Genomic DNA, 20,251 nt, shown 5'->3' with positions numbered 1-20,251 from the left:
CTGCCACCCCACTGTGGTGGGGCTGGCCCTGGATGTGCCTCCCCAGTGTGCCCACCCCACCACTGCCCCTTCCCAGTGTTTGGGAACAAAGGACAAGCTCATGGGCATGAGGCAGAGCTCTGGTATCAACTAGATTATGACTCCTGGCTTGCCCTAATGATGGATCTGAATCTCCTCCTTTTCCTAAGAAAAAGAAAAGCTCACTGCCTCTTTTCAACTCCATTTCCATAGCAATAAAGGTAGTGGAAATAATATCAAATAGTAATTAACAAAATAGAAATAGTTCCTTTAAGGAAAACTTCAGATACTCACATTATTTGAACAGAATGGCATGCAGCACACCATAAACTTTGTTAACTTAAATCACATACCTCAGTTTTCATGTCAGTCTAACACAAATGAAGTTTCAATCGTGTTTTCCTCTGCTAAATTGTGAATTACATTCTCAGACACCTAAGGAAATTTCAAACATTCAAAATTCTAGAGCTATAGCTGTTTTGTGAGTAACTCTTCATTATGGATCATGAGACTGGATTTGATACTAAGTCAGTTTGAGAGCTTGATTTTATTGTTTAGAATGACATAGGATTAGAAGAGAGAAACTGTCAAAAAAGAGACCATACAAAGTCAAGCCAGCACTAATTAGAAAGTCAATGATATTTCCCAGATTTATGGAGAGACTTTATTTAATTCATTAATGTAGGCACACAGTTTATGGTAACTGGGGCCAGCCTCATTCCCAACAGGCTACAGCTGTGAGCAGCAGGTGAGCAGCATCGAAGCTAATGAGACCTGGAGTGCCCAGGGGCACTGACCAACCGGGAACAGAGGGCACACAGTGCAATGCATCAACATCAGGGGTATAAAAGCCTGGGCTGAAGAACAAGAAGGGCAGATGCCTGAAGCCTTCTGAAGTGAGATGGTGTTACTCTGTATGGGTTGAAGCTTTCTGAAATTGCGTGATGATGCTCTGTGTACTCTGGCTGTCTCCACTCTGACATGTGCTGTGACACGTTAATCAAAAAGTATCAAAGTTTCTTCTTTCTTTCAAAGTTGGGTGGTGGCTAAGAGATATTATTATTGTTATTATTTCCTATTGTTTCTTTTGAAATCAATACTCAAAATTTTTACTCCCAGGCTGAAGTTTAATGGACTGAAGGGTTTTAGACAGTAGCACACACTTTGGACATTATTGGACATCTTTGGGGAATTGGGGCTTCTTACTTGAAGTTGATTTTTTGTTTTACTCTGGGCTTCAATGTATCAAGTGTATAGGATTCAGCCTTTTGTGTACTTTCTTTCCTACCATGTAGAAAGGGATTTTCATGGCTAGGGAAAGCAGTTTTTGCCAGAAACTTTTCTCATCCAAATAGAACTGGCAAGTAGCCAAAAATGTGCTGGTAGTTCTTTAGTTGTGAATTTTAATTTCCAGGCAGCACCTTTTAGTACTTGTTCACACAACCTTTGCTTCTCTCATCGCTACTCTGAGCAGAGGGTGTGAGCAGGTTCCTGGTGCAGAAGGTGACGGCTACAGGCTCAGTCTCCAGCCCCAGGCCTTCATGAGGGTTATGGGGAGGGGCTCTGCTCTGCCAGCCTTCCTGCTCTACCTGGAGGGCCCAGTGTGGCCCACTGGGCACAGCAGCAGCTTGCCCACAGCTTTCAGAATCTTCACTCATCTCTCTGTCTGATGGGCACATGAAAGCCAGGCTACTCAGCATGCAGAGGGCAGTGTAGTTTGTCCTACAGTTGAAAAATGATAAGGAGATTTTTACTTGGTTGGCTAGAAACTTCTTTACCCTCTCCTGAATAAAAAGCCACCCCCCTGACATTTTTTTTAAACTCATTGTCATTCATTCAACAGTGTTAAATCTGCTCATTTTGAAGTATCAAGTGTTTTCCCCTAGCAACAAGATTTTTCTGTAAGTGACAGATTGGATGTAGGAGCAGGGTGGGGCAGAGTGAAAATATATATTTCTTAAAATACTGTTCAATAACTACTGCCTTTAGAGCCTTAGTGTTAAAATCATGCTACTGACTGTTTATTTTAAGTAAGGTTCCCTTAAATGATAACCAAATTTGACTTATAAAATTTGTTCTTAAATTGACACATATGATATTAAGTTTTAAATACAGAAATAATTTATGGCTCATACATCTCAATTCTGTGTCACCACGTAGGAATCATTTGTTTAAAATATTCCTTAACAACAGGCATGTACTAACATGGGCTTTAAATCTGTGGCACCATACTTTAAAAGGCTGTTTGCATTTTGTCTGTTTCTTTAAAGGGCTTCCGTATTGTCTCGGACTCCCCTGGAAATGCAGTAAGGATTCGTATCACATCTCGGTTGCCATAGCAACAGCAGTCTTTCCCATAATGAGCTGCATCATCTGAACTGATGTCACAGCATCATGCAGCAGGTCACACAAGGCACCTCCTAGTATTGCATCTTACAGATGTGCCGTAAACATCAAAAGAGGATGATTTGAACAGGACATGGTAAGTTGCAAAATATTCTGCTGCTCTTAATTGCAGGGTTATTTTTTCCTGTTTTGTAAGGTTTTCCTAATGTAAGTGTGTGGGTTTTGCCTTGTAAAATCATTTTGAAGAAAGATGCTGCATGCCTAAGTATTATTTTCAGGCAGACGGGCTAAGACAAAGGCCTACAGAAAATGCATTAGAATGTTTAGACTTGCCTTTGCATTTGTGATAATAGCCTGAATATTTGAAGAGAGTATATTTAAATTTCACAATCTAATTAAAGTGGCTAGTGTCTGATTTGCTTAAATGGAAAGAATATCTGTTTTCAATTCTAATGCCATAAACATAGCTTGTTCTTTTCCCAGTCTCTTCATTTAAGCATTCTTATTATGTTTAGCTTCTCTTTGAACCTATTTTTTCTCAGTAGCATGAATATCACCTATTTACTTTCATTGGCCTTCCATGGCATGATAGCATAGAAAATGCTGTGCAAACCGGTGCTGAACGAGCAACTGGAACAGTATTGATTTTAAACATGGTTCAGTACTGTCCTATTTCTACTGGTATTCTTAAAAAAACAAAATGTAGATTTAATTGTCAAAAATAACCAAGTATTTTGAAAGGACAGTAGCTTTTAGCTCTTCTACTCTTTCACTTTCTTTGACTCTGTTTTTAAAATTATAGTATGAATTTAGTGAATTTTTAGAACTATCTTTTACTGGAAAGAAAACAAGCTTTTTTTTCTGCTGCAACTGCAGTAAAAGGTGTAGCCAAAGATTCAAGCGTTCTGAGGGGGTTTGCTATGAATAAAATAATAGCAATAATTAAAAAGGTTTCAACCTCTACCTTGGGAGGAAAATACATATCTTTTATATTTAGAAAGCTGGTTAAAATAATGTCTACAGTATTTAGTAGTTCTTTACAATGTCCAGTATTTGTTTATGTTGTATTAAGGTTTTTCTTTTGGAGCCTAGGTTTATTTTGCTTAACTTCAAGTTAATCTTGCTGAATGGTATATAACAACATTATTGTTTGATTTTGCATGTTTGAAATATTGTCTTTCAGCTGCTTGCTATTAGAAGGAAAAGAAAAGACCAGACACATGTCATTTTAATTGATCAATATGTCCACTAGGAATTAGGGAGTGGTCTCTGGCTCTGTTTCTCCCTGTGTAGTTTATATTTCAAAAGTGCAGCAAGAAAAAAGCAATCACTAATTTTGTAGTGATATCAATATTTATTGTGGGGTTTGGTCCCTTCTATTTGATAAAATAATAAATGTAGTGAGATCTGACTACTCCTCAATAGGGGTGTGTGTGATGGTCTTGTCTGGCACAAGCTGGAATAGAGCCCTTATATCTTAATTAGGCAGACTGTACAGAATCATATCTGCTTTTTTCTGTGTGCTCTGGGTACCTCTGTTGGGGTTTTTTCCCCACTGCAAAACACAAAGCAAATGACTGTAAATTCGTTATTAGAGTTATGTTTTATTTATTTGTGATACATTTTACAGTATGAAAGTGGTGGTCTCCTGCACTTGCAGTTCCCATCAGGCAAACTCGGAAGGGATGAGTTAGCAGGATGGGGGCAGGGCAGGACAGCTGATGTCTGCCTAGTGGCAGAATCGGGTGTGAGGGGAGCTGGTGAGCAATGCCCTTAACGTGCAGCTTTAGCGATCATACAAGAACAGCCAATGAGACATGGGTGTCAGATATTTCTGGTTTAAATATTATGCTTTTAGTATCATCAACAATAATAAATGTATTTGCTTAGATTTTTAAAGTGACTTGATTACAACTAGAATTTCTCAGATCAATGTAAAAACTTAGGGGAAACATACTGGGTGAAAAAGAACACTTTTTGATGGTATTAATGGAGGCATGACCTACTATGAAGCCCTCGGTGAAAAATTTTTTTCCCCCTAATAATAAGAATACTGTGATTTTTAATAAGAATGTGATTTTTAAACACTTTACAAGTTCCTGTTACTATCTATTCCTCATACTTCTTACAGCTTGGTTTGCCCTGGGAAACACCTGCTAATGATGGAGCTGTGATGACACTACTTGATTCTTGTTAATCTTGGCTAATTCTGACTCCTGCTGAGTACTTTGATTATAGAATGCTTCCTGTTAATTTTTGTATGGGCCCAAGTGTTGCACTGAGATCTGTATGTGAGGATATGGAAAAGTATGGAGTGATGAAGAGTCTTACTATGAAGAGCAAGCCTGATTGCCTGAGAGCATGACCAAATGTAGAAACACTAAAGATATCACACAATTTTGATTGTTATTGGGGCAGATTCACAACTGGTACAAGTGAGACAGCATTTGACAGTGTGAAAATTGTGCTGCTTTCAGCTTTGTCTCACAGCTGGCCTTATACCATTACTGAAGGCAATATTTTTTGTAAATACATGTATTCTTCCCTGAGGTGGCTGCATTTGGGCAGTTACTCTGAAGGCCAGAGTTCTTCTGTATCTGCAGCATCATACTGACATGGGGTTGGAGATGGGTGTGTACCAGTGAACTGAAAAGATGTTACTGTGTAATCTTCACTCTGCTCTGAAGGGTTTTATTATATCATCAATTAACTGGTTCTTACATAGCTTAGCACTCAGCGCAGAGAGAAACAGAAGCTTGGTTCTTCCCAAAGCAGCTGTAGCAGCTGATGACAAAACCTGACTACAGTGATGGAAGTTGGTACGATTTTAACACTTTGTAGGGTGTTTTTTTTCACTATACAACAATGCAAACCCTACCTCTAGAGGGGATCAGAGCATGCCCTCAATGGAAGGAAGTTTTCTTTCTTCTCTAAAGAAGAGTTGAGGGAACCCAAAGCTCTGAGCTTTATCTTTTGTAGGTCATGTTACACAGTGAGTGGGTGTCCTGTGCCTCCCACCTCTGACAGATCTGGAATGAAGCTGTGTTCGGAAACTCATCCCTTGAAAGTCCAGTCAAAGGAGATCTCTAGCAGAAGTGCTCAGGTATTGATTAGGATTGATGGCATTTCCAAAATCTTGGTGAAGTATTTCCTTCAAAATAATTGAGGAATTGGAAATAATTTAAAAATTCCCATGCCATCTCCTAGTCTACTTGACACAGCAGTGAGTTTTACAGAAGGGTTCATGAAAAAAATACTGACAGAATTATGGGCTCGAGTTTTTTTTCCTGGTCTCTGCTGAATACTCCTAGCTTCAGGGAGGGGCAGAATGTCTGAAGTTTCAGAGTTGCTTTTAAAAGAAAAAAAGAAGTGTATTAAAAGATATCATGTTTCTCTCTTGAAATATTATATTTATATTTTGTATTGTAAATATGGCCCATGTTCTATAATGAAATTTCTTTACATTTTGTAATGAAATGATGTACTGGTGTTACTGGGACAAAATTAATAATACATGAATGAGAAGATGACATCAAGAAATCATCTTGCAACTAATTTATGTCTGAATACTAACATTTCTGTGGACTGGACAGGGTAAAGGTGACTTTTGCTTTTCCTCTTCTATAAAAACAAACACTCCTTTACTGCAGCTAGAATCTACTTTAATGAAGGTTGCAAATGTTGCCCCTATAATGAGTTTCCCAGACTGGGCCAAGTCTTGCCTGCCACAGGAGGAAGGAATCAATGCAAAAGCTGAGCTGGATGGAGAGCCCAAAGGAGACCAGATTAGTGAGGGAACAGGACATAGGTGGTTGAAAGTGGCAATGCATGGGCATCATATCTGATATCACAGTCATGATCCAGAGCTTTCCTGCAAAGGCAGCTCCCATCTTGGGCTTCTCAGGCTCTCAGGCTTTGGCAGAGGGCAAGGCAGGCCTCAGCTGTGTTTCTAACCCTAACAAGCTGTTACTGTAGTCATTTTCTGTTTAGTCAGTGTTTAAAGGCTGCCTGTACCTTGCTTGCTGCACAGGCATGTATCCTGTTCGACCTGTGCTCCTGGACAAAGACCTGTGGAGTATTGTCCTCTTCATATCCAGTCTTATATTTTATGTTGTTTGTAGGTTTAAAATTAAAAGTACCTTTCTCCACTTCATATCCATTAAAAAACCTGCTAAAATTGTGTAATATAAATCCTTCAACTAGTGTGATATGTTCATATTTATATGCATATATAATGTCAGAAGGGTCACCACAGAAATCTCTGAGTTTCAAAATGTGCTTTCCTGAAGCAAAATTTCTCTTATTTTTGACAAGCCTTCAAAAAAGCTTTGCTTCTGAGGAAAAGAGGAAATAAATTAAAAAACAATCCAGATAGCTCTTCCCTTCCTGTTTGGTGCAAGAAAGACAGGTTTCAAATATCTGCACTCCTGAGTGCTATGAATCCCAGCAAGGCTGACTCAGCTTTTGATCCCTCCAAGGTCAAAAAATTCAGCTCAATGTACTTTACAATGTCTGGCATTTTCAGGCAGGATGTTTCAAGCCAGGAATGCTCTGTGTGAACTCTGTTTTGATGGTGTGTGTCAGATGCAGGCTTGGCCAAAATGCTGCTGCCTCCTGCTTGTCCAGTGTTCAGTCCTGGTGGCAGGCAAGGAGGGATTTTCCCTCAGCTGTGTCAAGAATGTCTTCTAAGGTACCTAAAAGTGGAGATAGCTTGTAAATATATAGCATGTCCTGCAGCCTGAGGGATAATCTTTGTGTCTTGAGGAGAGTATCAGCCTCAAAGTTAAGGGTGGAGAATGAGCACTGTAAATTGCACCGACACTTCCCTGCTTTTGCCAGCCCAGTGGCTCCTGGAGCTGCTAAGAGCACCGAGGGCCAGCAGTTGGCTCTGGAACACTCACTGCTCTGTAGGTGAGGCAGTAGAGAGGCTCTGAGAAGGGGAAGATCCTCGGGGCAGCAGGCACAGAATTACTGCCCCCCAGCACTGCTGCTGCCCCGCATCCAGCTGCTTTCTCATAGGCCCAAAGTATGCTAAGCATTTAGCTGGACTCTGCATTCTCTCTGTGGCAAAGAGGTCTTTCAAGTGCTGGTGATTTCAATGAGGAAATAGCTCTATAAAATACTGTTCTCAGCCTCTGTGGTACCGTGTCCTATGGGAGCTGACACACTTAGAAAGATGGGCTTTGTTAGCATGAGGTTGTGCTAAAGAACTCCCAGCATTTGGCTGAGGAAGCACCCAGCTGCAGTAATTAGTTCTGCTTTCAGTCTGACTGTATATCTATTACTTTTGTATATGTTTTTTGTCTTTCAACAGCTGCCCTGTAGTGACTCTCTTGTTACTCCAATGTTGTCACAGTTTCCGAATTAGGGTGCAGACATGAAGTTGCTTCATGTGCTGTCAGATATTAATGTCAATTTTTTGCTGGTTGGGTGTGTGGATAAAATCAAGAATGCTAGTATCTGAATCCAAGTTGGTTTGTTCTCTGTGTGATTTTTTGCAGTGATTTTCCTCTGGTCTGAAAGCTTATAGCTGAATCTCTACTTCAGTCTAAAAATGCATCCTATGTATCCTCCATAAGTCTTCCTTGCAGGTTATCTTAGACTTGTATTTGTTTTCAGCTCCTCTCAATTCCATCATTTATTGACTTCCTCTGTCTTACTTTCTCCTTCCAGCTTGCTGTTCCTGAATTGTATGACTGTAATTGCTCTCTTCTACAAAGTTGTCATTCTTTTCTTATTTAAACACTTTGGAAAAATGTTGCCTTTCTTCTGGACAGTTTCTGTGGGACTTCAGGGTTATTATTATGTTTTAAGTTAATAAAATTCAGGTCTCTCTACTGGAGCTTGGATAGAATTCTTACAGTGCTAGGGGTTGTAATGATTTGCCTGAGAAACAGGCAAATCTTTTCTGACTTGTTTGTCTTGTTTTTCAGCTTAACTTGAGGTGAATAATTTTTTTTTTTGCTTTTCTTAAATATTTCCTTATAAGAATTAAGTAATATGCCCAAATTTCTTGGAAAACCTCTGGCAGACCTGGGAGAAAAAGCTATTTTTCCTGTTGCTTGTATAGAACTTAAAAAAAATTATCTTTTATCTGCCTGTCTTTGCATTTTCCTGTTTATGCTTCTGATTTTTTTTCTTGGTTGGTTGTTTTTTAATGGTCATGGTTTTATTGGATAAAGTGAGCTTTTAGTGGAGATCCATCATGAACTTTCAAGGGATTTAGGCAAAACAAGTTTGTTACCTACTGTAAACTAGGCTACAAATTTACACAAGAAGCATGGAACATTCTAGTTTTCAAAAGAGTATCTGCTTATCATAGTGTTTTAGAGAAGCTGACTGTATTGATTAAAATGAAACAAAAAGCTGCACCTTTATGCAACATAATAATATACAACAAAAAGGAAAAAGTTCTGTGCACTCCTTGGTTGAAAAAAACACTCCCAGCACAACAAAATCCCACATTTATTTTGAAAGTTTTAAACTGGCATTTCCTTTATTGGCTGGACAAGTGCTCCTCCTTTGTTTAACAGATTGCTGTGATGGAATATTCTCTGCCAAGACATTTGATACAACAAAACATGTCTGCATAACAGGAAAAAAAGAAAACAATGTACCTACCAACTGAAATATTATGCTCATTAGGTAGAAAATTGGGAAGTAAGGGCAGATGCCTTTTTTGCATTACATAGTACAACATTAGATGTTGGTAACTAAGTTCACCAAGAAATGCTATTGAACAGTCAATTGTATTAAGTTTTTTTATATATATATATGGTTTTGAAAGGTCTTTATTTGAGAGGCAGATAGAACATGTACAATGAAAATAAACCAAAAAGAAAAGAGCCTGATATTGTCAAGTGTGAGTCAAGTATGAGGGCTGTATAAAATTGTTGTTCAGCTGATATTGTAAAATGAGCCTTAAAGAAACTTAAACAAAATACTAGTTAATGTTGAAAAAAACAAATTAAAAACTTTTCTTGATGCTTAGTTTTTGTCCTGAAAAGCTGTACTTCAGAGCTGAGTGCTATTGATGGAATAACTATAGTCTATTGAGAATTTTTTCAAATAAGGACATCTTTCAAAGCTGTTGCATGAAGCTACTCCAGGCTACTTACAGTTTTCAAGTGTGTTAGATCATGTTTATCTTTTCCTGCTGAAAAGGCTAATTCCCTGGCCAAGGCTGTACTAGCTAGTGTGTGTCCTTCCTGTACTTTAAGCTTCACTGCTAGTCTCCTAAAACATACCATTTTTTTAGAATAATAAATCAGATTTAGATGGCTAAAAACCCCTCCCCTTCAAGCTCATAGCTTCAGCTAGAACAGGCTGCTATCTGTCACATTTCAGCATGTCTACTCTGTTGCTAAGGCAATGACACAGCAGATATGTAAGTTGCCATTTTAAGGGTCAGCTATTAAAATCTGCAGAGTCTATTCTGTAGATCCTTAATATGCCATCTAGTCTTATTCCTTCTCAAAATTTCATCCTAGTATCTTACTCGGTCATTAACAGCAGCAAGAAGTTTTTCATGTTAATATGCATAGATAACCTTTGAAAATAATTAGGGGATTTTGGGTTTTCTTGTATCTGGAGAAGGTGGAATCTAAATATACTCTGTGCATGATGTAAAAACAGTGTATCAGCAATAATGGTGCTAGCTCTTTCAGAAGAAAAGAATTTTAACCCCTGAAGTGCTTTGCACCTGTATCCAATGCAGTTGCTTTTTGAAGTAAACTTTTAAATAAATGTAGAGGCTTGATTTTGTATTTCTGTGAATTACACTGAAAAGTTCTAAATTATTCCTTCTGCTCTGCTTTGTTAGGTCAGTTTGAATTGGATTAGAAGTTCAGTTTTATTTGCTGGTCCCACCTACTTGATCCCTTTTCTTTGCTGTAACTTGTAAAGTCACTTTCATCAAGAGAGATAAATCTCCCTCAGATGTCTCTTGTCCCTGTTCTTTTTGCGCAATACAGAGAATTGTTTGCCAGCACCTTGAGGGCTTGAATGGGGAGTTCTGCAAAACACTGATACTTAAATAGTTTGAGAAAAGAGCTTAGGTATTCCACCTCCTGTGCTTGTCATGAAAATGTACTGAAACTAGTACAAGGAACTCCTGGGTTTAAATGTTAGTGTAATAGGATAGAGAATAAAAGCTGGTCAGAGAAGTGATAAGCTACAAGAAAGGTAGAGAGTGGCCTGTGCTACTTGAACCAAGGAGACTGGAAGCTGCTTCTGGCTCTGATACTGAATGTGCCCCTTTCACATTGGCTCTGTACCTGCGCCCCTTGCCCATCCCTGTGGAATGGACATGATGTCATTGATTCCCTTTGCAAACCACTGTGTAGTGCCAGGTGTCACTGCTGCCAGTGTAACTTTTCACACAGAGACACACATACAGGCAAGGGGCACACACCAGAGAGAATGGTGCGAGGGAACAGGCCTGAATGGAAGAGATGTGGGGGCTGGAAAACGCCATGTTAAACCTATAGCAAGGAAAGTAGCTTTGGGGATTTTTGGTCTTAGGTAAAAAGATTGCACAGCAGAACATTTACAAAATATATCGAAAGCTCAGTGGTTTTGGCAGCACAAATTTACATTTTTAAGTAGTGTATGCTCAGCGATGTTGAGTCTGCTGAATTGAAAATGTCAGCTGAATTCTACAATGAAGTTTAAAACGACCAGGCAAATATCTGTACTGGCTGAGTCAAAGTGATTTCCATACAGACAGAGAGGCAGCACCTCTGTAAAGCTGGATGCAATATGTGCATGCCATTCTACTTAAAAAGAAAGTACTGATTTTTGTGAAAGGGGGAACCTGCCTGCTTTTGCATGATCTCCAAGGGTTCCTTTCCAAAATTAGAGATTGATAAGAATTGTTCTACAAGATGCTGTCTTTCCAGTTATTGCAGACACATCAAAACACCAGTTGTTGATCTTCATGAAACTTTATTGCCTAGGTTTTGTTCAGAGAGCACACAACCCGAACCAACTATTGACAGATGGATATGCATTAAAATGAGATATAAGATACATGATGGGACCAACATCTGCTCTGAATTAGGCAGCCCCCTGGGTTGTGGAGATATTGCTCTTTCCAGTCTAATACTTATTTTTTAAACCAGAATAGCTGTGTCGAGTTAGCTAAGGGTGAATATTTTCAATTAATGTGCCAACAGCTCAAGGAAGAGGAACATAGCAAGAAAGGCACTTTATGAGTGATAAAGAGTAAAAGTAGACCTCAAAATAACCTCTATTGTTTTCTGACTCCCAATATAATTTAAAATCCACTTCAGTTTTGTCTTAGTCCTGTATACTGACATGTAACTCTCATTCCTATATTCATCTTTTGAATTGTTAAAAATAAAATCTAGAGATGTATTTAGTATGTAAATTAAACAAACTAGTCTGCTAAACCTAGCACCTAAAAGTACTGCTAGGCATGTGAACTCCAACAGCATGTTTTATTAAACTTTATTGAATGGTTTAGAAATTGAATTGTGTATTTCCCTGTGTTCTTACTGACTGTTAATTGTTGATGGATCCTTTTAATCTGTGTAGTACTACATGGTTTTAACTAGCCCTTAAATTCAGACTATGGACATCCATTACTTAAGCAAAAGTATGAAGATAAATTAACATTTTTTTATATTTGTCAGGTGCTTTCATTGGTATGGGAGAACCACAGGGAAGGCAGAGGTTATAGAGAACCTCAACAAACCTTCAGCCTGTGAAATGATATTTCCCCCAGCTAGATCCAGCCTGCAAATTATACAGTCTGAAAGTGAAATTTGATACCACTTGGAGCTAGGAAAAATGCCAGCTTGGCAAGGCTCATAGGTTTTTTTTTAGCAATATTTTCCTAGACTGGAGGCGGCCTCAGGGATTATAATTAGCCTGTCTTGGACTCATTAGTGTTGGGTACTTGAAGATCCTTGATCAGCAGAATAACACATCCTGACAGCCCAGTGGTAGAAAGTCCAGCATTTGACTTCTCCCTGCAGGCAGCTGAGAAAAGAATCCTTGGGTAGAATAAATCCCTTTATGAGAAAAATGGTGGATGTAGTGAATACTCAGATGTGGTTATCTCCTGGGCCAGGATGCACAGTGATGTATTCCAGCCTTTCAAATCATTTTACTGAAAGTGAGGAAAAGAAAATCTGTGCCATAAGACTCTATTTAAGTCCTCCTTTTCTGATTGATAGTTCATAACTGCCAGATGGGCCACAAGCAGAAGGTAGCTTTCTTTCTTCTTCCAAGATCTTCTAAGACATCACAGAATCCAAGTGAGATTCAAATGGGATGAAAAATGTAATGTGATAAACCCCAAAATTCTGTGCAGTGACCTGTTAGAAACCTGATAAAGATGTAAATATTGGGCAGCTCACCAGCCATTTGATAAAAAAGTTGTGATCAATTAGCAACTCCATCTTGAGAGTCTGAAAAGTCTGATAGTGTTATCAGTCAGAGTATTACACTTCTTGGGTAGTAATGCAATACCAATTATATCCTTTTTCAATGTGAGGAAAAACATTGTTCTTTAAAGAGATTATAGGAGTAAATGTACAAGGTAGGAAAGGAGACTGATATCTATCATTGCCTTGACACAGATGGGTGTTCACCAGGGATGTTGACTCCAAGTAACAAATCTAGCACACAGCATGGAAAACTTGATTAACACTCCCCCCACCCCCACTAAAATCCAAGCTTCTGAGTGTTCTTTTTAATTTTAAAAGAAGAGTGAGGGAGCTAACAAGGCATAATGGTACTTTAATGGCTCCCAGTGAGATAATTCCTGCAGCAGTGATGAGGAGGAAGGCTGTCAGAGTTCCCTTGGGAGCTGTGCAGAGCATGGGAGGAGCAGGGTCTGCAGCACAGCAGCAGTGAGTGGGATTCCTTACCACCGGTGATATTGCATGCTGATAAATTATATTTTGGAGCTGCTCCAAAATATCAGCATTAGGTTATTCTTGAAGCTACCTTAGCACTTACTCCTCTCACAGTTATTTCTCTGCTGCACCTATTGCAGGCATGCCAATGAATCTTGCCTCAGGTGCTGCTCAGTTCTTGGTACAGAGCTAACTCAACTCCTGCTGACTTCTCATGTTTCACTTCTAATGGAAATATAAATCTGTAGATCTTATTCAAGGCTTCCCAGGGTCATTAATAGGCTTCAGGCCCAATATCTTCCCATGTTGTGTGGGGTTTTTTTGTTTTCTTTTTTCCCCTGATTCTGTGATTTCCCCAAGGAAAGTGTCATGAAGTTGAACAAAGCCAAGCTGAATTCTTGGAAGAAGTAAAAACATTAGAAATGTATGTGCCTCATTTGAGATGGAAAGGTTTGATAAAGGGTTGTGGGACTGTAAAGATTTGGGAATAATCTTGCTCCTCAATTTCCTGCCAAAAAATGAATATGTTATTAGTTTTGCCTGTGAAGTTCCGGTTGCTATTAGAGTACTGTGAAGCACAAAAAGCGTTTTTTGTGTACTGGAAAGCTGATTATGATATGAGTACCAGTAATACTTTGCAGGTAGGTTTTAAATTAATTTTTCAAGAAGCTAACATGAGTATTTTGCCTTCTTGAGAGATGATAAAACAATCTTCTGAAATGTTATCCTGGCTTCAATTTCTAAAATATAGTTTTAAAAGGGTAAGGTAGCCAAAATCTTCAGGAATGCATCAAAAGCATTAAAGAAGTGAATTTATTTTCTCTAAGGCCAAGTAAGGTATCCATGGCTCTAAAGTAAGATTGAAAAAATTATTAATTTTTATGTGGAGTGGGCTATAATGGTTGATAATGTCTTAGCATTTTACTGGTTTTTGTTTTGTTCTTATTTGAAATGTAAAAAAATAATCCTAGTACTGAATCTGAAAATAGAAGGTTCTTGATGTATAGGAAACAAAGTTTTGCACAGCGAATTCTTGGGACTAAAGCATGGTGCTAAACTTAAAATGTGAATTTATAGGAATGATTTATGATAGCCCTAGGGAATGAAGTCCTGTTTAATGACAAAGCAGGGATAACAGTGGAGTACACAGGCAGTAAGAACATTAGGGTCGAAAATCACAACTCCATCTGCTGATGTAATTCCACCTGATTTTGGAGAGGTCAGCAGTAGTTACGGTAAATGCCAGGGGGTTTTTGTAGCTCCTAGAAACAAACAAACCAAACACAGCAGTGTGATCCATTTTTGTATTAGTGTTATACTTCTATGCTTGTTGTTATCACCACTGTCAGACAGACAGACAGACTTGTATGTGAAGTCATGTACAGATGCACAAAAAAGTCCCAGGTATCTCCTCCCCACCCCAAATGCACTGAGAGTCTGTGAGCAGGCCTGCAAAGTCACCTCCCAGGAACATGGCAGGTATGTGAGAGGGTGTTAAAGATTTGTCCTGTGACCTCCTATATGATGTATTACAAACTTTTTGTTTTTTGGAAAGTGATCTTTACTGCTAGAAATATATGGGGAGTGCTAAACAAGAGAGTCAATATCCTTTTAGGATGCTTGGGCAGTCAGGGAAGGGACTTGTGAGGAAGAAAATAATTGTGCCCAGGGTGTGTTTGTGTAATCAGGGCTTCCAGCTCCATGGGAAGGTGGGAACAGCCTGGCTGCTGAGAGTCAGAGCATGCACAAGCCTCAGAGAAGGGGCACAGAGCAGGAAACAAGGCTTTGGCCAGAGCTACCCCAGGTAGAAGAGGAGGAAATATTGGGTTTCTGGCTACAAGAAACCAAGAGAGAATAAGGTAACAGCTGAAATAAACAGGCCAGAACTGCTGCTTGACAACCCCAAGGGCCTCGGCTCCTATTCAGCTCCTGTCAAAGTAACATGAACGTTGCAAACTCCTCTGTGGCCATTTAATGGGTATGATGCACTATTTCTAATCATATTTGGAATAAGGTTAAAGAGTTAAAAAGTACAATATGCAAAAAATATATCTACTGGCTTTATTCTGTATGGTTACAGCATGCAGAAAATGAATCAGCAGCAATTTAAGACCACAGTAATAATAAATTTAACTTCAGCTAAGCAAGCTCATTTTTTAAATCCTTGGAGACTCTGCAAGACATTTTAATGGGTCCTTTGTGATGTGGATATGTCCTCAGTTTAAAAACTGGACTAAATGGTTCCTTTTGCATAACTTAGGAAGGAGCTTTCATGCGGTAATGATTTTAGGTCACTGCTAAGCTAGACCAGATGTGGATGAATGGCTTAACAGTGAAATGCTGTATATCCCATTACAAAGCTTTTTAGGTCTATATCCTTACCCTCTTGGTAATAAGCTTGCAGTTAATGAGTAAGTTCTTAATACACAGTTATATGTCAAAAGAGGCAATCACAGTTCCACCATGGTTTTTGATGATGTTGAGGAAGCCAGTGATTGACAAACTAAATTGACAGGGTCTTCTGTAATTAGGAAAAATTTTGTGTATAAATGCTGCCCAGAAAGATATTGTCTCTCTCTGTGTTTTAGAGGTTAGAAGAGAAACACATTGAAACCATAAACTAAACTTATTTTCTGGGTGAAAAGAAGGAAATAGTGTAATGTAATGAGCTGCTAAATAAGGAATGAACTTTCTGAAATATCAGTTGCATTTTTTTAAATATGAGCAGTTTTTGTCTAAAAATAAGACATTATTGATTTTTACAGATTAAAAAGTTACCTTTCTCTTGTCTGAAATATCAGGAATAACAAAAGAGAATTTATCAACCTTTCTACTTGTTGGTATTTAATATTATAGAATAAAAGAGTTCAGTTGTCAAGAACCTGTAATGATCATCTTGCTCAATTGTCTGACTGCTTCAGGGCCAACCAGCATGTTGTCCAAATGCTTGTTAAACACTGACAGGCTTGTGGCATCAAAGACCAACAGCTAAGAGGGCTGTTTGACAATCCTCTCAGTGAATAAATGCTTCTTAATGCCAGGTCTGGACCCTGGCCATCTTTGAACCATCAAAGAGCCATTCACTTGAACCACCTGTCCTGTCACTGAATACCAGGGAGAAGAGCTCAACACCTCCTACCCCACCTTCCCTCTTTGGAAGCTGTGGAGATCAATGAGATGTTGTCTCTAAGCCTCCTTTTCTCCAAACTAGACAAGCCCAAAGTCCTGAGCTGCTCCTCATAAGAAATTCCTTCTAGCCCTTTCCCAGCTTTAGTGCTCCCCTCTGGATGCATTCAAGGACCTTCACTCGCTAACTGTGGGGCACAGACCTGCCCACAGCACTCGAGGAGAGGCCTCAGTTCTGAGTGCAGAGGGGAAATGTCCGCTTTTGGCTGGCTGGAGATGGGTTGCATGCACCCCAGGATGGGTTTCCCCCTGGGCTGCCCAGCACATGCTGCTGGCTCACCCTGGGCCACTGCCAACCAGCACCACCCGCCCTTTCTGCAGGGCTTATCTCCAGCCACTCCTCCCCACATTTATACCTGTGCCCGGTGTTATCCAGATTTATATTATAACATAATAATCAAAAATATTAAATTGATTTGGCTTTCAAGCTCAGAGTGTTGAAATCTTAGTGGTGTTTGGTGCTAGTTCTATATTTGTAATTCACTCTTAGTAGCCCTTTTATTTGTTTAGACAGATATTTTGGGGTCAGGAATGTTACATGAACCCTTAGAAAATGAAGGATCATCCACTAAACATTATGGAGGTGTTCAGCCAATTAACTAATGAAGCCTTAGTGCATCTGTTTACCTCACCATTAATTTTGTCTGAGTGTCAATGCTTTATCATAGATGAATAAAACATAATTCAAGTAAATAGAGAAGAATTTAATTAAAATCCATGTTCCTTTAGAACATCTGTCACAAACAATAGATCTGTCCTGTATATACTTTAGCATCAGTCCACATTAAAAAATCGTATGTGCTGTGATTTTAAAAAGAACTGTGTTTGTAAACAAAGTATTTTTGTGGACTTTACATTTAATAGTTCAGATACTTCAAAGAATAGGCTGCTTGCCTCCGCAAAAGAACAGACAATACCAGTAGATGTGTTACTTTCTGAAAATAATAACTATATCCCTCTAGCATGTAGCTCAATTTAATTACTGCTGACTTTTACTTTTTTTTCCCCCATGACTATTAGATTACAATACTGAATTATGGTCTCCTTAATAAATCCAAACATAGTAAAACACTACCTTTAAAATAGCACTGAAGGACTTAAAATTCTGCTATAAATTCTATTTTCCTCTGTGTGAAACTAAATGAGAGCCAGAATTTCATATTCTTTTACAGCTGGAACACATAGGTTAGGCATTCATTTTTTAACCAATTTGCTAAACAAACTTAATGGGCAAATGATTTTCCTTTCTCTGGGAAATAGTGCATTTTCTTCAGGAGTTTGAAGATTCCTCAGGATTTTAAAAGTATTCAGAAGGACTTGGTACCATAGTTGGCAAGCAGAACTATCTATCCATAGACCAGAGTGAGACCCAGGAAATTTTTTCAATATAGTGATATGGGCCAGAATTTAAAATTCTTTATGTAAAAAGAAAAAAAATAAAAATCCTGGAACAAGACTGAAAAAGCCACTTTGGTTCCCATCATTTAGATTTTTATTTAGAGTAATTTATGGTAGAGCTTTTCCTTTTTTTCAAAATTTAAAAAATCTTTTAGAAACGTTCTAAAATGTGAACTACTTTATTCTGAGAAATGTAGGTGCAAAGCTAATATAACCCTGATTGTTTAAGTCTTGTTTCTCAGTAAGCTGATTTTAGTTAAAAATTTGCAAATAAATTTTAAACAATAAGGAACGAGAATTTGCAATTAAAGGCACAGTTTCTGATATTGATGAGAGAAATCTCTTATCAGTGCTGTAATGACTAAAAATTATGACAAGTTTGAAATTAATGGATTAAGGGATATTAACATAAAAAACAACAAAAGCTGTAACACTGGCCATGTGTTTAAAACCTCTTGCAAGTTTCTAATCTTTCAGAAAAAAATCTCCTTAATCACATTAATTCAGAATTGTATGTAGTTCTAGAATGATAAAGTTTTCAGAATAAAAATTTTTGGATATAAAAGTAAATGACATTTTAATAGTAAGCCTAAAGTTCATATTAAATATGACAGCCATTACAGTCTCTTTCATTGACAGTTTCATAAAGAAAAATGTATTATATGTAACAACACAGTTAAAATCTAAGTGAGAAATTGAATTGCAGCTAAAAATAGGTAGGTTTGAAGGCTGCAGCTTTAATGTGTAGGAAAATATATTGGTCTTTTGGAGTTATTTGGTCTTGTCAAGCTCTTCAGGCTTTTCAGAAGGCAAAAGAAACATTCCTGTGGCTAATATGTGGCTTAGCCTAAGTGCTTGCTTGGGCCTCAAAACAATTCGTGATGTGAATTTTTGGGACGTTTTGTCCTACTTTGCTCTGCAGTTTGAAATTGTGAAGCACTCTGGGAATACATTCTTGTGGCTTTTCTGACATGACCCAAATGAAAAATTAAATAGTAGAAAACACTGTAACAGTTTGGTGTCTGCTATCTACTGCCTTTAACACCACAACTTTCTTAAATCAGTGAAGCTAATTACCTTAGGAAACACTGTGCTGGATACCGAACCTAAGAATATGTTTCTAAATTTGTGAGCTCTCGAAGCTTTGATCAGACACTGAGCTTCCATTCTCCTAAAATCAAAGTAGCAGACATAATTTTGAATGATTGGAAGTTAAGTTAGAGCTAAAAACTTTATTTTCATCTTCACAACTCTTACCTTTCATTGCTCTTTTTAAAATTCCTTAAATTAAGAAGTGATGGATACTGTTGAATGAACAAAGACAGGAACAACATAAACTAGACTGTTTTCTAGAATGAAAAGCAGTGGATAATTGAGTTAGCAGTCCAAATCTGTGAGTCATCTAGCACTTGATAACTTATGTTGCGGTTAGGGGGACTAATACAAATTTAGGTGCAGTGCTTTTTATGGAAGTTTTACGAAGGGTGAAGTTCTTTAGAGAATTTGGAGAAATGAATCAGCAGGAAGGGGCTTGTAATAATTGGTTCCTACACTGTACAAATGCAGAGTTGGATTCCTTCAAAGCTGGTATGATGGCAAACCTGAAAAGGCCTATACCCAACCTTTGGTTAGTTGTTGCTTGATAGATCTATCCTGAAATAAAAATTTGCTCTGTATTTCAGCATATTTTTAAAAGACGGACATGAGTGACTACAAGCATATGAGGAATAATGCTTCACAGCTCCAAAAATCTGTAGTGTAGATATTAAATTTCTTTTATCCTGGGATGAGAGTCCTGGGACAAGTCTGCTGCTGGCAATTCTATAATGAAGTGCACTGAGAAATAGAGATATTTTTGTTTGATGACAATTTATTGTTGTCTCAGGATATAGAAATCCTGAGACAACAATAAATGAACTTGCTAGCTTTACAGCATATAGCACATTGATGAAGAGAACTCCAGCCACTGAAACAGAAAGGCTGCATTAGTGGATTGCTCCACTAAAATAAAGATCATCAATAAACACATTTATATAAAACATAAACAAATAAATACAATAAATATATTTATCAACTTGAATTATTATTAGTGAAATATGGCTACTTTTGGAGTTATCAAATTTACAAGTTTGAGAAGCCCTTCATTGCAACCTGCTGTGTGGTAGGGATGACCAACAGTGTCCACCTCAGAATTATCTATGTGCAGTGTCTACAAGCAACTAAAATAATGATGAAAGGGATCTTGAAGACTGACTAATAACTTCAGCTGAATATTTGCTATGGAATAATTTGCATTATCATAGTATTACTCATAAATATATATGAAGCCCTAATGCACTCATACAAATGTATAGCTGTGCTTATTAATGAGTTCTGGTATACTAAAAAGCTTTCTTTTATTTCAATATATTTCCTTG

The 20,251-nt window shown here is 38.0% G+C and overlaps 1 protein-coding gene across 1 annotated transcript in view; it reads left to right on the top strand.

Annotated features, from left to right (window-relative positions):
• Window positions 1-891: 891 nt before the first annotated feature.
• AKAP6 (A-kinase anchoring protein 6) overlaps window positions 892-20,251 on the top strand; it is a 258,767-nt gene continuing 239,407 nt past the window's right edge. The window contains exons 1-2 of the mRNA XM_064713383.1: window positions 892-1,025; window positions 2,289-2,500. The gene's annotated coding sequence lies outside the window, so the exon portion shown is untranslated. The remainder of the gene's footprint in view (window positions 1,026-2,288; window positions 2,501-20,251) is intronic.

Source organism: Zonotrichia leucophrys, chromosome 5, assembly GCF_028769735.1.
Source record: "Zonotrichia leucophrys gambelii isolate GWCS_2022_RI chromosome 5, RI_Zleu_2.0, whole genome shotgun sequence".
NCBI lineage: Eukaryota > Metazoa > Chordata > Aves > Passeriformes > Passerellidae > Zonotrichia > Zonotrichia leucophrys.
This window is presented reverse-complemented; position numbering and strand designations above follow the sequence as displayed.